Source organism: Herpailurus yagouaroundi, unplaced genomic scaffold (assembly GCF_014898765.1).
Source record: "Herpailurus yagouaroundi ecotype Mexico unplaced genomic scaffold, PumYag 187, whole genome shotgun sequence".
Lineage (NCBI taxonomy): Eukaryota > Metazoa > Chordata > Mammalia > Carnivora > Felidae > Herpailurus > Herpailurus yagouaroundi.
The window spans coordinates 16057090-16071663 of NW_024412418.1; the positions used below are offsets into that span (position 1 = coordinate 16057090).

Sequence of the window (14574 nt, forward strand, 5' to 3'; positions counted from 1 at the left end):
CCTCCTACTGCCCTATTTCTCCCTGAAGATGAAAACAACAGGAAGATGGCAGAGAGAGAGTTGGAAAGGACAGGTGTCCTAAGGACATCACCAGACTACTGAACCTGCCTCCCCTGAAGGTTGCCTTAACTGCATCCTTACTTTTATTATTTTTTAATTGTTTTTTTTTTTTAGTTAAAAACAAGTTTTAACTTAGGCCTTTATTTAGCTATTTATTTTTCTGTCTATACAAGTTCAAATAAATTAAAAAGGCATCCTTACTTCTAAATGAGGTAATAAAAGATCCAGGTGTGTGACTCACTGAACTCACTACTAAAGGCATCTTTCCCCATGTCTACCATTTACTAGCAGTGCATTTGGGCAATCATTTCATTTCTCTAACTCCTTTTTGTGCAATGGTCCCGATGCCATAGGATCTTTGTGAGGGTTCAATGACAAGGCATATGAGTTATTTGCAAACTTTGGTGTCCAGTGTCTGGTAAGGGTGCAAATGACTCACAGGTATGTTTTTTTTTGGTACCATCAACCGAGAAAGCGCAGGCCTGGGCTAATCACTGCCATTTCTATACTTCCCTGTGTTACTGTCCTCTAGCTGTTGCAACAAAACCTTCCCAATGGGAAGGAGCTGTGTCTTTTTAGGGTAGATGAGTATAAGGTCTCCCATCTTAACCACTAAAGCCTGCAAAGGGCAAAATCTGATGCTGAAGGGAGATAGAACATACTTTTACTTTAAAAATGTTTTATAATTATTACCTTTTCCGGATTTGTAAATTAAAAAATATTTTTTGCGGAGCCTGGTGGCTCAGTCAGTTAAACGTCCAACTCTTGATTTGGGCTCAGGCCATGATCTCATGGTTCTTGGGTTTGAGCCCTGCATTGGGCTCCACGCTGAGCGTAGAGACTGCTTAAGATAATCTCTCTCTCTTCTTTTGCCTCTCTTTGCCACTCGCACTCTGTCTCTCTAAAATTATATATATATATATATATATATATATATAATAAAAAATATTTTAGGGGCGCCTGGGTGGCGCAGTCGGTTAAGGTCCGACTTCAGCCAGGTCACAATCTCGCGGTCCGTGAGTTTGAGCCCCACGTCGGGCTCTGGGCTGATGGCTCGGAGCCTGGAGCCTGTTTCCGATTCTGTGTCTCCCTCTCTCTCTGCCCCTCCCCTGTTCGTGCTCTGTCTCTCTCTATCCCAAAAAATAAATAAATGTTGAAAAAAAATTAAAAAAAATATTTTGGGGAGCTCCTGCCTAGCTCAGTTGGTAGACCATGCAAGTCTTGATCCTGGGGTTGTGGGTTCGAGCCCCACATTGAGTGTAGAGATTACTTAAAAATAAAAACTCAACACAAATATTTATTCGTGTATAATTAACACACAGCATTATATTTTACAGGTGTACAATATAATGATTCCACACTTCTGTACATTTCTCAGTGCTCATCATGGTAAGTGTACTCTTAATACCCTTTATTTATTTCACACATCCCCATATCCACTGTCCCTCTGGCAACCACCAATTTGTCCTATGTATTTAAGAGTCTGGGTTTTTTGCCTGTTTTTAATATTTACTTGTTCATTTGTTTTCTTTCTTAACTTCCACATGAGTGAAATCATATGCTATTTGTCTTTTTCTGATTGATTTATTTCACTTAGCATTATATATCCCCTTAGGTCCATCCATGAAAAGATCACAAGTCATCAGGTAAATCCAAATTAAAACCACCGTGAGATCTCACTTAACGCCTGTCAGAATGGCTAAAATAAAAACCACAAGAAACAACAAGTGTTGGTGAGGATGTGGAGAAAGGGGGACACTCATGCACTATTGGTGGGACTGCAAACTGGTGCAGCCACTGTGGAAAACAGTCTGGAGGTTCCTCAAAAACTTAAAAAAAGAATTAACACATGACTCAGAATTCCACTACTCGGTATTTACCCAAAGAAAACAAAAACACTAGTTCGAAAAAATATACGTGCCCCTATGTTCATTGCAGCATTATTTACAATAGCCAAGATGTGGAAACAACCCTTGTGTCCATCTGTAGACAAGGGGATAAAGAAGATGTGGGCTATAAATCAGTGGAATATTACTCAGTCATGAAAAGAAGGAAATCATGCCGTTTTCATGTTCTGTTTTTGAAAATATGAGAAAATTCAGACAAACAATATGGGAAAAGAAAAGAAAATCCACACATGACCCCAACACCTGAAGAAAACCAGAGTTAAAACTGGTATGTATTCTTCCAGCCCTTCCGCACCCCCCCCCACCCCGCCTCCGGTGGTGGCTTCTTTGAAAAGAAGAAGAAAAGAGAAAAACGGGCACTCGCACACTGCTTCCGAGAGTGGACGGGTGAAGACAGCTTTGAAGAGGGCAACTTTGCAATCTTGGAAAACTAAAAAACTAAAATTAAAAAAATGCTCAACAGTTCTGTTTCTGGGAACCCATTCTCCAGAAGCAACAACAGAAGGGCGGACCCTTAGAGCTTCCGGATGCCAGGTACTGTTCTACGCATTCTTATGCCATCTCAGTTCATCCTTACAACCTGCAAGGGAGGTATTATTATTGTCATTATTTTTAAATGACAGCTCTATTGAGATACAATTCATATGCCATACAATTTACCCACTTAAAATGTACCGTTCAGGGATGCCTGGGTGGCTCAGTCGGTTAAGCGTCTGATTTAGGCCTAGGTCACAATCTCGCCATTCCCGAGTTTGAGTCCCGCCTCGGCTCCGTGCTGACCGCTCAGAGCCTGGAGCCTGTTTCAGATTCTGTGTCTCCCTCTCTCTCTCTCTCTCTCTGCCCCTCCCCCACTCATGTGCACGCGCTCTCTCTCTCTGTCTCTCAAAAATAAACATAAAATAAAACGTACAGTTTAATACTTTTTAGCCTATTCACAGAGTTGTGCAACCATTATTATAATTTTAGAACATTTTCATCACTCCAAAAAGAAACCCTGTACCTGTTAGGAGTCATTCTCCTTTGCCTCAACCCCTCAGCCCCCTGGCAACCATCAGACTACTTTCTGTCTGTGTACATCTGCCTCTTCTGGACATTTCCTATCAGTGAAATATACAATGTGCTCTTTTGTAACTGGCCTCCTTCAGTTAGCATGCTTTCAAGACTCGCTCATGTTGCATTTCATGTCTTTTTAATGCCAAATAACATTCAATGCATAGATATATCACATCTTGTCTATCCATTCATCAGTTAGTGGGAATTTGGGTTGTTTCTACCTTTTGGCTGCTATGAATATTTGCATGCAACTTTTTGTGTGGCCGTGTGTGTATCTGCATTACAGGAGAATTGTTTGGGTCCTACGGTGTAATTGTCTGCTTTACCTTCTCGGAGCTGCCAAACTTTTTCCCAAAGTGGCTGCACCATTTTACATTCCCATCCGCAGTACACAAAGGTTCCAATTTCTTCCTATCTTCTCCAGTCAACACTCGTTATGATCTGTCTTTTTGATTATAGACATCCTGGCGGGAGTGAAATGGCACCTCTCTGTAGTTTGCATTTTCTTCATGAACAGAGGGAGGCACTGTTATTACCTTCGGTTTATACATGAAGAAACGGAGGCACAGAGAGGGTCATTAACTTGCCCGTGGTTACACAGTACGTGTGCAGACTCTCACGTCTACAACAGCATATGCGGAAGAAAGTCTGCTGCAGCCCTATTGGCGAAAAATATTAGAACAACCCGTGTGTCTATCTGCAAAGGATTATCCTGCAGAAGACCATTAAATAGCTATCAAAGATGAGGCAGGTCCATTTAGGCTAACATGGAATGGGCTGCAAGGCACACTGTTGGTGAAGAGGCCACTCACAGAATCACGTGCACAACATGAACTCAGGGCACAGGTAAGACACAGAGGTAGACAGGAAGCCTGCACCCAAAGCCCCTCACAGTGTTCCCTGGAACGTAAGCTCCCGGGAGAGCAGGGATTTTTTTCATTTTGTGCGCTGCTGTATTGCCAACACCTAGAACTGGATGTACACACAGCAGCGGCCAAATAAATATTTACTGTCAAATGAGCAATTCCCCGGGAGAGAGACATGGGGGGCAGTATCTACAGAAGTGCTCATGTTTTACTCTGCAGACCCGTGTTCTCTATGCATGAATTCATGCGGTAGTCGTATCATTTTTGATGTACACATATAAAATAACCTTGAGGGGCGCCTGGGTGGCGCAGTCGGTTAAGCGTCCGACTTCAGCCAGGTCACGATCTCGCGGTCCGTGAGTTCGAGCCCCGCATCAGGCTCTGGGCTGATGGCTCAGAGCCTGGAGCCTGTTTCTGATTCTGTGTCTCCCCCTCTCTCTGCCCCTCCCCCATTCATGCTCTGTCTCTCTCTGTCCCAAAAATAAATAAACGTTGGGAAAAAAAAATTTAAAAAAAAAAAAATAAAATAAAATAAAACAACCTTGAATTCTTGGGGCCTTTTGAAAGGGAAAACAACAAGGCCCCCAGAGATTGGCATGAACCCGAAAGTGGCCTCAGTGGCTTTCCAGATGCCACGAGGCCCCTCCCAGGCCATAATGCCCTTCACTTGGAGTGGGTACCATTCCCTCCCAGCTGAGCTCCGTCTCTGGGGTTGATGACCTGGACAGGGGACAGGCCCATACTGGCCCTGCTGGGTACCCCCACCCTGATCGATAAGCCACTCTTGCAACTAACAGGAATCCAATGGCAAGATGACAAGGGTGAATCTTGTTTTCATGCCTGAGAAGATCTTAAAAATCAATAAGCATTAGAAGGACACGGCCAAGTGTTTTTCTTTTTATTGTTTTTCAATATTTGTTTAATTTGTCGTCCCGGCTGAGCCCTGTGAAGGGGGCCCAAGGATCAGGGGCTCCTGGTGAAACAGCACAGGCGTCCACCTTGTGTCATTCGCAGCCAACGCTGTGCTGGGTGGGCTAGGAGGCACTTAGGAAAGCTACCAGGGGCTGTGGCCTAACTGTGCCAGGAAAGTTAGGGTCCGGGAATGACCTACAGATTACAGCAGTTGCAGGTGACAAAATTAGCAGAGGCCAGGACAAGAGAAATGTGAGTCGGATGGCCAGTAGGCTGCCCCTCACAGATGGAGGTGATCTTAAGGATCTGCTAACTCTCTCCGTGTGCTGGGAAGAGGATAGCTCCACACCCTCTGACCAGGTCCCCGGTGTCATGCCAAAGTGGGGCAGGTTCTCGGTGGGGTGTGGGCTGGACGCCATCTTTGACTCCCCCTGCACACAACCGTTTGATCACCAAGTCCTGTCGACTTCGCTCCCGAATAGCTCTGTCCTGTCCATTTCCTCCATCTCCACGGTTACTCTATCAGTGCAAGTCACCTTCGCCACTCGTCTGGGCTTGCGCAACTGCCTCCTAAGTGGTCTCCCTGCCTCGAGTCCTGCTCTCCTCCAACTCTTTCTCTGCAGAGAACAGCCTGGCCCTGAGAGGTGGGGTGGCCTAGTGGGTTGAAAGCATGCTCTGGAGCCAGGCTGCCTGGGTTCCCATCCTGGATCTTCCATATTTGTGACCTTCAGCAGCTACTTAGCTGCTCTGGGCCTCAGTTTGTCTTAATCTGTAAGGTAGAGGTGCTGATTTCTAGGTGCCTGGAAGTCAGTGAGGATTAAGTGAACTAAGACGGGTGAAGTGCTTCCAACAATGGCTGCCAGACCCAACAGCTCAATACACAGTCGCGTCACCTCTCTGAAATGCACCCCCTGCTTACGCTAATGTCAGCTCAAAGTCCAAACTTATGCACACACACCTCATGACACCTTCCCTTCTCACCTCTTGGTAACTCCTTGACTCACATTCTACAGTCACATTGAATGTCTTTTTTTTTGTTGTTCATCTAACAAAACCAGCTACCAAGCATTCACACATGCTGCCTCTTACATTCTCCCCAAAGTGCTTCCCTATCCCCCTGTCCATCACCCATTCCATCTCTCCACTCTTAGATGCTATTTTCTTTGGGAAGACTTTCTCACCCATCCAATTCCAATTAGGGGCCCTCTTTTGTGTTCCCCCAGCACCCTTACTCCCCATCAACACACTTGCTACTTTGTATTTTTAAATTTTTATTTTGAAAGTTTCCACACGAAAAAACCAAAAGCCAAGGAAATAATCATGTATAACAGTACCATGAACTCTCATACACTCACAACAACTGGTAACATTTTACCATATTTTCTCTCTCTTTGTTTGTGTCCTTATTTTATTTCCAAGTAAATTATGGACATCTTGAACTTTCACCCCTAAACAATTCAACTTGCACCTCCAAAAAAGGAAGAAAGCTGAGTACTATTCTCCCACCTAAAATACAACGCCATAATCACACTTTTAGAAATGAATCATTCTCTGATGTCGCCAAATGCTTGGCCAGTACCCAAATTTCCCCAGCCCTCCCCCAATTGCCTTTTACAGTCTTTCTGCTACATTACATTTGAATTGTTCCTTCACTTGGGCTGTGAGCTCTGAGAGGAATGGAATGTGTCCCCTCTGCTTCCCTCTCCCCAGCTCTCAGCTCATGGCCCCGAGGACCTATTTGTTGAAAGAAAGAACAACTTCCATGCTCTACTTCCTCCTGCTAAAAAGCATCTTCAGCCAGCTCCAATCCCAGCCCAGCTGCCCTCTTCACACACACACACACACACACACACACACACACACACACACCTTGGTAATGAATGGCAAGTGGGCCAACTCAGAAACCAGAGGAACATTCCAGGTGCCAGGGCTTTGGTCCAGCTCTTCGTCCTCCCTTGCCCAACTCCCTAGATCTTGACACCTCTAATGCTCCAGTGTGCCCCCATCCTGCCCCCATCAGAGCCCTCTCTCTAAAAGGCAACCCCTTTCAAGTCTCCCTCTCTGCTTAAAGCCCTGCTGTGTCCCCACCTGGGTCCAGCCTCCCTGTCCAGCCTCAAGTAATAATCTGGCAGCTCCCACCTTCCTCCTTTGCCCTGGCTTGACTCCTGCACCCTCTACCCTTGATGCCTGATAATTCAAAACCAAGTGCAGGTCGCCGATCACATCATGCTTTTCCAAGCCTCCCTTCCCTCAACCGGAAACATTCTCCTTCCAGTGCCTCACCTTCCTCTGAGAACCCAAACAGAATCTCAGACCTCACTTTTTCCAGGGCCCATTCAACGACCCATGCCTTCCTGGAAGAGTGCCCACAAAAAAACCTTAAGCGTAATAAGTGTTCGCTAAATGATTGCTGAGCAGATAAAAAAAAAAATATTGTTCCCTCTTTCTTTCCTGGTCTAAGTCAGCTGCAGCCCTGGCATATCCCCGTCCAGTCCCCAGGGCCCCAGACTCTCATATGACTTCACTCATATGAGGACTTTACGATACAAAATAGATGAACATAAGGGAGGGGAACAAAACAGAAGAGGCTCATAAATATGGAGAACAAACTGAGGGTTACTGGAGGGGTTGTGGGATGGGGGACGGGCTAAATGGGTAAAGGGAATTAAGGAATCTACTCCTGAAATCACTGTTGCACTATATGCTAACTAATTTGGATGTAAATTTAAAAAAACAAAATAAAAAAAAAAAAGATTTCAGAATGCAATTTTGCTTTGGTGCACAGAGAAAGATATTCCAATGCTGTGTCATTGCTCCACGGATCAAGTCATGCTGGGGAGGGGTGGAGGGTTCAAGCAGATCCCTTTGGTACAGGGAGCCCATCTCACACTGGGCCTGCTACTGTCCCTGGCACCAGCCCCTGCATTCAAACTGGAACACAGGCAGGGATTTTACCTTTTTTTTTTTTACCTTTGTAACATTCTGCTAAGAAGGAAATTCTTCCCAGTACAGAACAAAGTCCAGCAGTCAAAAGCTCTAAGAAGCCTGGTGGTGAAGGCCTAAGGAAGGGACAGTAAAGCAGGTCGAAGCGGATCTCCGCTTCCCACCCCCCACTGGCTTGAGAGCCTACCCTGGGGGAGTTCCTGCACCATTCTCAGCTCCAGAGTCTCCTCCTTCAGCTAGACGTGGACACTATTATCTTTCCCATAGGGTTCTTCATGAAAATTAAATGAGATATCGTAGGGGTAGCAGGATCGGAAGGCTATTTTAGTTTCACTTTGTGCTGAAGACACATTAGGTGACACATTCCAAGGGAGCTGTGGCCCGTCATGCAGGACTTACTAAAGAAACCAGTTTCCAGGGCGCCTGGGTGGCTCAGTCGGTTAAGCGTCCGACCAGCTCAGGTCAGGATCTCGCGGTCCGGGAGTTCGAGCCCCGAGTCGGGCTCTGGGCTGATGATGGCCCAGAGCCTGGAGCCTGCTTCCGGTTCTGTGTCTCCCTCTCTCTCTGACCCTCCCCCGTTCATGCTCTGTCTCTCTCTGTCTCAAAAATAAATAAACGTTAAAAAAAAAAAAAAAAAAAAAAAGAAACCAGTTTCCCCCTTATTGGACCATGCCCAGCCCACCAAGGAGGGCTGGAGGAGAAAACTGTGGGAGCGCAGAGGAGGAATTTTGGAATGAGCAGTAGGTATGCTCCAAGTCCCAACCACCCACCTCCCACCTCCCAAGAGCGATCTCGAAAGCACCGTATCCCTGGAGCTTGAGCGTCTCTGAGGTCCAGCGTCGACATCATGCTTTGGAAGCCCCAAGTGAAGAGAGATGGGGTGGCCAGCTGGAGTGGGGGTGCCTGGCGGCTTTGGGCATTTCTGATAAGCCAGAGGTGTGCAACAGGTGACCTCATGGGGTGTGTAGATCCTCTCTGAGAGGGCCACCAGGAGGAGTGCAAGCTCCTCCAGGGACAAAAGCTGACAACACCTGTTGTGCCTGGATTGTGTGCCCCAGACTCCCGGTACCTCAGAATATAAGTGTATTTGGAGACAAGGCTTTAAGAGAGGTGATTGAGTTAAAATGAGGCCTTTAGCGTGGACCCTAATCCAATCTGGTTGGTGTCTTCATAAGAAGAAGAGATTTGGACACACACAGAGAGACGCCAGGGATGCATGTACACAAAGGGAAGACCACGTGAAGAACAGGAAGAACACGGCCATCTCCAAACCGACAAGAGAGGCCTCAGAAGAAACCAAGCCTGCCGACAGCTTGATCTCCGACTTCCTGTGCCCAGAACTTTCTGTTGTTTAAGACACCCAGTCTGTGGTGTCTGTTTTGGCTGCCCCACCAAACTAATAAGCATAGCTCAGGCGCTAGGGGACAGGAGAAAGAGTCTTAGGGACCAGCAGTTTAGAAAGTCTCGAAGACAAGGACAGAGGGTGTTCTCGGAAGTATCTACAAAATTGTGCCAAGAGGTAACGAATCAGGTGTAAACAGCCACCGGGCCCATCCAGATAACCGCAGGATTAACCAAGTAACATCTCCCTGCTCCTCCTCCCCCTCCTCTCCTCCCCTCCTGTCCTCACCAGGGGTCCGAATCCTCAGCCAGACAGACAGAAGCATAGGTGGGAAGCAGGAAACCCACCTTGTACTCCCGCTCCCTGCTCCAGGCCCCAGCTGGAGGAGGAAGAGAGTCTCCACTTGGAACAGAGTTTGAAGGGCTGGGTTATTCCACGCACCCGAACATAATCCGTTACCGAACTGAGTCAGTGTGGGAACTAGAAAGGTAGTCAGAAGAGGCATGGCCCTGCCCTAATTTTCATCCTGGGGACAGCACAGAAAAATTGAGGGGCAGGAACAGGCCAAAATAAAGTTGGCTTCCTGACTGTACCCTGTGAGTCCTGTTTATTTAACATACATCCTCCTACACATATGGCAACTGAGCCCAGTCTCTGGCAAAGGAGAAGATGGCATTTGTTGAGCAATTATCACTCCAAATTCCTTCCCTGTCCCCATTGGGCAGTTCCACTGGGCAGTCAAGCAAGGCAAAAGCTAACCACAATAGACAAGCCATTTAAGATCTTCTGTATTCCTCAAGCGAATGACATAAGTACAGATTTTCTACAGAGCCAGGGACAAAATGCCACTCTCTATAACTCGTGACCCAGAGGAGGACACTAACTCCAAACCAGCCACAGGGCTGGGCAGGCTTTAGATCCACATAACACTCCAGAGAGAACTGAGTTCAAATCCAGGCTCTGCCACTTGACAGCTGTGTGACCCTGGGAGAGTTACTTGACTTCTCTGTACTTCAACGGCCTCGTCAACAAAATGGAGGTTAAAAAAAAAAAGTACCCATCCGATAGTGTTACTATGTGGAATAAATGAGGACACAGAGGCAAAACACTTGGAACGCTGCCTGTCAGAGGGCAAAGGACTCGATACACAGAGTTATCATAACACACGACTGCCTCTCAAAGTGAAACCTTGGAATAACCTTGATTTAGTGTAAAGAATATTATATAAGAAGCGTGTGATGAAAAACACAGACTCTAGGACCAGAGTGCTGGGCTTGAATCAAGCAAGAACGGAAAACACATTGTATAAGTGCTTGCTATAACTGCTATCAATACGGTAAGATACATTTGGTAATATGTATGCAAATACAGTACATATAGTAAGAGCTTAATAATGGCAGCTATCATTAAGGGAACAGTCCTTTCAATAGGTCTACATGGACCCTAAAGTTTTTTGTCACCCCAAGACATCAGAGGCATTGAATAAGCATCAGACAGGCTGAGTGTTTCCCTAACTGGCAGACTGTTAACTTGACCTCAGTTGCTTTTGCTTGTGTGTTTGTTTACCAGGAGCCAGTGGCTCTCTAGCAAACAGGGCATCTTAAAAACAGAAACCCATCCCCCTCAGCCATTGCCCCCAGGCCCTGCTCCCCATCAGCAGCTTTCAGCCCATCTCTCCCCTTACCTGGTCTGGCTCCTTCCTCTAGGGCTGGTCCCACCTTGCAGGGGAGAGGTGAAGTACCACCACCTTCCAGCCTCCTGCAAAGGTGACATTTGGATGGGCCCCGCTCTCTCTGGGTCTAGCTCTCCGCTCCGTCCCCACTGAGCTGGGGCCTGAGGACTGACAGAGAAGCAGACGGAAAAGATGAAAAGCTGATACCTCCCGCAGGAAATAATTGTCTAGCTGATTCCAGAACTGAAAAAGAAAACCAAGTATAACATTGGAGAAAGGAGAGCAGAGTGCCATTCAAGGCCATTGTTACAGCCTCCTCTCTGTGTAACCGGGGGAAACAAAGAGGCCCTGTGTGTGAGGACAATGCCGTGTGTTACCAGCCACTTCTGTGTTGCTCCTGGGGACGGAGGGTGAGAAACGAGGCCACAGTGCCCTCCCAGCCTGATGCGCTCTGGACTTCACTAATCATACCCACCAGGCTCGTCAGAGCCGCGAGGGGAACTTTGGACTCCCAGCTCACGGCGGCGTTCTCAAGTGGGAGGACAGGGGACACCCCCTGGGGAGTGAGCCACTGGGTACACGCTAGTCTTCCAGGCATCACAAATTGCCAAATGCCCCTCTCGTCTCCCTCCCCTCTTCTCTCGCTAGCGGTCAGAGACTCACCACAAGTTAGAGCCGAAGAGAATCAGATTATCATCTCTCCAAACACATATGTCATCTATTCCACCTCCCGGCTTCGCTGAAGGGCACCTGGCCAGGGCCGCCCAGCTGGGGAGCGGAGAGCAGTGGCAAGGCCAGGGGACTCATCATGCGGCAGCCTCCGCTGACTGCCCCTAATGGACCAGGCACTGTATCGTGAGCGAGCTCACAAGATGACCTCATTTGCCCCTGCGTTCCAATCCTTGGTCTGCCGCTAATTACCCATGGATTGTGAGTTTGATTTCTGACCCTTAGTTTTCTCACTTGCAAACTGGGATAATTCTTGGGTCCCTGTGAGGACTGAATGAGTTTACACACGCGAAGCTCTTAGAACAGCGCTTGGTCCGCACAAATCACTTGAGAAGCGTGAATGGGAAATTAGATGTCCACACCTGCAGCTTGGGTGAGGGCACAGATAGCGGGAACTCCAGGATCTCAAGTACAAACCCAGTCTTGCCATCGACTGTGGCCTAACTTTACCCCACTAGGTCGCTGAGGGAAGCTGGGCACTAACGAATACTCCTGGGCAGGGGTGAGGCCGGTGACAACGTGTGCGGAGGGCCGAGTGTGACATAACAGGGAGCAGTGGGGACAGTGGGGATGCAGAGACAGCCCATGCCCATCTTCGGGGGGCAACTGGGGCTCAGCTCCAGCCAAGTGCTGCAACGTGGCAAGGTGGGAGCAGCATGGCGAGGCCAGTCAAGTTTTAGAGAAAAGCCAGATATCTGGATTTTGTTGTCACGTTTCCCAATTTTGAAATACTGCATAAACTAAGACACTGTTAGTGCAAAGGGACCCCACATCACGCAGCTTGTGTTGCCTGATCCGGACACAGACAGCACGTCCACGCCAGTGTGCACCTGTCATTTTCAGGCCTTCTGTCCCCAGTTTGCCTGCAGTCTCCCAGCGAGCTGATCGGGGCACCTCACAACCAGTCTTTGACTCAGAGCAGGTGGCCTAAGACCAAAAAGGGTAAGCCACCCCTTAGCTCCTTCTCTCCATGGACACACACCCTCATCTCAGTCCATGAAATGGGGGCCAGGAAAAGGGAAACCAGGGAAATGAGGGGCTCTCCCTAAAGGGCCACAGGCCCCTCGGCCTAATCTGCCTCCTGCAGGCATTCCTCTAATGAAGAAGGCAGCCCGGACTTGGTGGCAGGACCCAAGGGTAGACTGGGGTTTTAAACCTCCATGAACTCCATCAGTCACCTCAAATGACCATCAGTAGCCTCAATGACACATGCGCTTGCCATGCACATTTCAACTGGAAGCAAGCTTGCTCATCACACCACCTCACACCCACAGGACGGCTATAACCAGACAGACGGATAACAACCAGCGGCGGTGAGGACGTGGGGAAATTGGAACCTTCAGATGTCGCTGATGAGAACATAAATGGTGCAACCACTCTGGGAAACGGTCTGGCAGTTCCCCAAAAAGTTAAACCCAGAGTGACTCTGTGACCCAGGAATTTCACTCCTGGGTATACACCCCAAGAGAAAGGAAAATAGGAACGTATGCAAAAGCTTGCTCAAGAGTGCTCGCAGCAGCAGTACTCATGAGAGCCAAAAGGCAGAAATGAGCCAAATACCCATCACTCGGTGAATGGGTAAACAAAACGTGATCTCACCATACAATGGAAATTACTCAGCAATCAAAAGGAATGAAGTATTGATACATGCTACACAATATGGACGATCCTTGAAAACAGGCTAAGTGGAAGAAATTGATAAAAACAGTCACGTGTGATTCCGTTTTATATGAAATGTCCAGAACAGGCAGATAGAGAGGAAAGGAGATTAGTGGTTCCCTGGGGCTGGGGTGTAGTGGGGAGAGAAGGCGGGATGCTAGCTGAAGAGTGTGTTTTTTCTTCTAGGTGGTAAATATGTTCTTGCATTGTGTGATGGTTACACAAGCGTGTGAATATACCCAAATCCTCTGAATTGTACGCTTTAGGTGGGTAAATTGCATATGTGATTTATATCTCAATAAGGCTATTAGCAAAGAAAGAAAGAAAGAAAGAAAGAAAGAAAGAAAGAAAGAAAGAAAGAACTTTCAGCCTAAGATCCTTACCCCTAATCACCTTCTATTAAAAAAACACTGCATCCATACTGCTCTCTTCACATTAGCCCCACTGGAGGAGACAGGACACGTTCTACAAGGATGATTTCCCTCAAAGGCTCAGGGCTCAAACGAGGGTGACCAACTAGCCTTGTTTGCCCAGGACTGTCCCAGTGTTAGCACTGTGAGTGTTGTGGTCCAGGAAATCCCTTGTTCTTGGGGAAACGGGTGGGTGATCACTACTGGCAACCCATTCTCATAGCACAGGAATGCTCTGCCCTTTAGAGTCGCCAATGGCTAAAATGGAGTCTCCGAATGAATAATTCCTCCCTCCTTGGGGTATCAGTCATCCTTGAGTTACCCCTAATGGTCAAAGGGTATTTTAATTGCTGTCGCATTTTACAAATGAGGAAACTGAGGTTCAGAGAGATGAAATAACTTGCCAGAAGCACACAGGAGCCAGGAATTGAACCTGAGTCTTTTTCCAAAGGTACCCCTTCCACTCATCATCTCGTCTCTCATCACACCACTGGGCTGATTGTCCAGGAACACCCTGAGATTGCTCTTGCCCTCTTGGAAAGGTAATCAGACATCCAGACAGAAGAAGCATGACTTTTCAGCTATGAGAAGACAATGAGGCATGTACAGCTTGGGAGTTAACAGCACAGACTCTGGAGCCCAACTGCTCAAGTTTGAATCTGGGTTCTGCCACTACTTAGCTGTGTGACCTTGGACAAGTTACTTAACTTCTCTGTACCTTAGTTTCCTCATATGTAGAATGGGGAAAATACCAAGTAGTGGGACCAAATTATGGAAAGAAACTCTTGACATTCTATCCTGTTCTTTCCCGTGAAAACATTTATGGTTTAGGAATTTCTGGAAGCTCTCCAGACCATAGACAAACCTTTAAATTTATCATGGTAGTGGCTGTCTGCGCAGCTCTACCAAAACGGGATGACATGGTGCAGGGTTGCAAGCCCCGCCTTTTACTTACTGGAGCCCATGGGATCTCTTCATATCATACCTGCCCGCAAGGGGGCAAGGGGAGCGAGATGCCCTC

At 47.4% G+C, this 14574-nt stretch overlaps 1 long non-coding RNA gene across 4 annotated transcripts in view; it reads right to left on the reverse strand.

Annotated features, from left to right (window-relative positions):
• Nucleotides 1-11525, reverse strand: part of LOC121043537 (uncharacterized) — a 59972-nt gene extending 48447 nt beyond the window's left edge. For 3 of the 4 annotated variants that reach the window (XR_005796886.1, XR_005796888.1, XR_005796885.1), the window contains exon 1: nucleotides 10768-11060. This is a non-coding gene — a long non-coding RNA (uncharacterized LOC121043537). Of the gene's footprint in view, nucleotides 1-10767; nucleotides 11061-11418 lie in introns of those variants that run through there. The other variant, XR_005796887.1, reaches the window with a different exon arrangement.
• Nucleotides 11526-14574: the final 3049 nt, after the last annotated feature.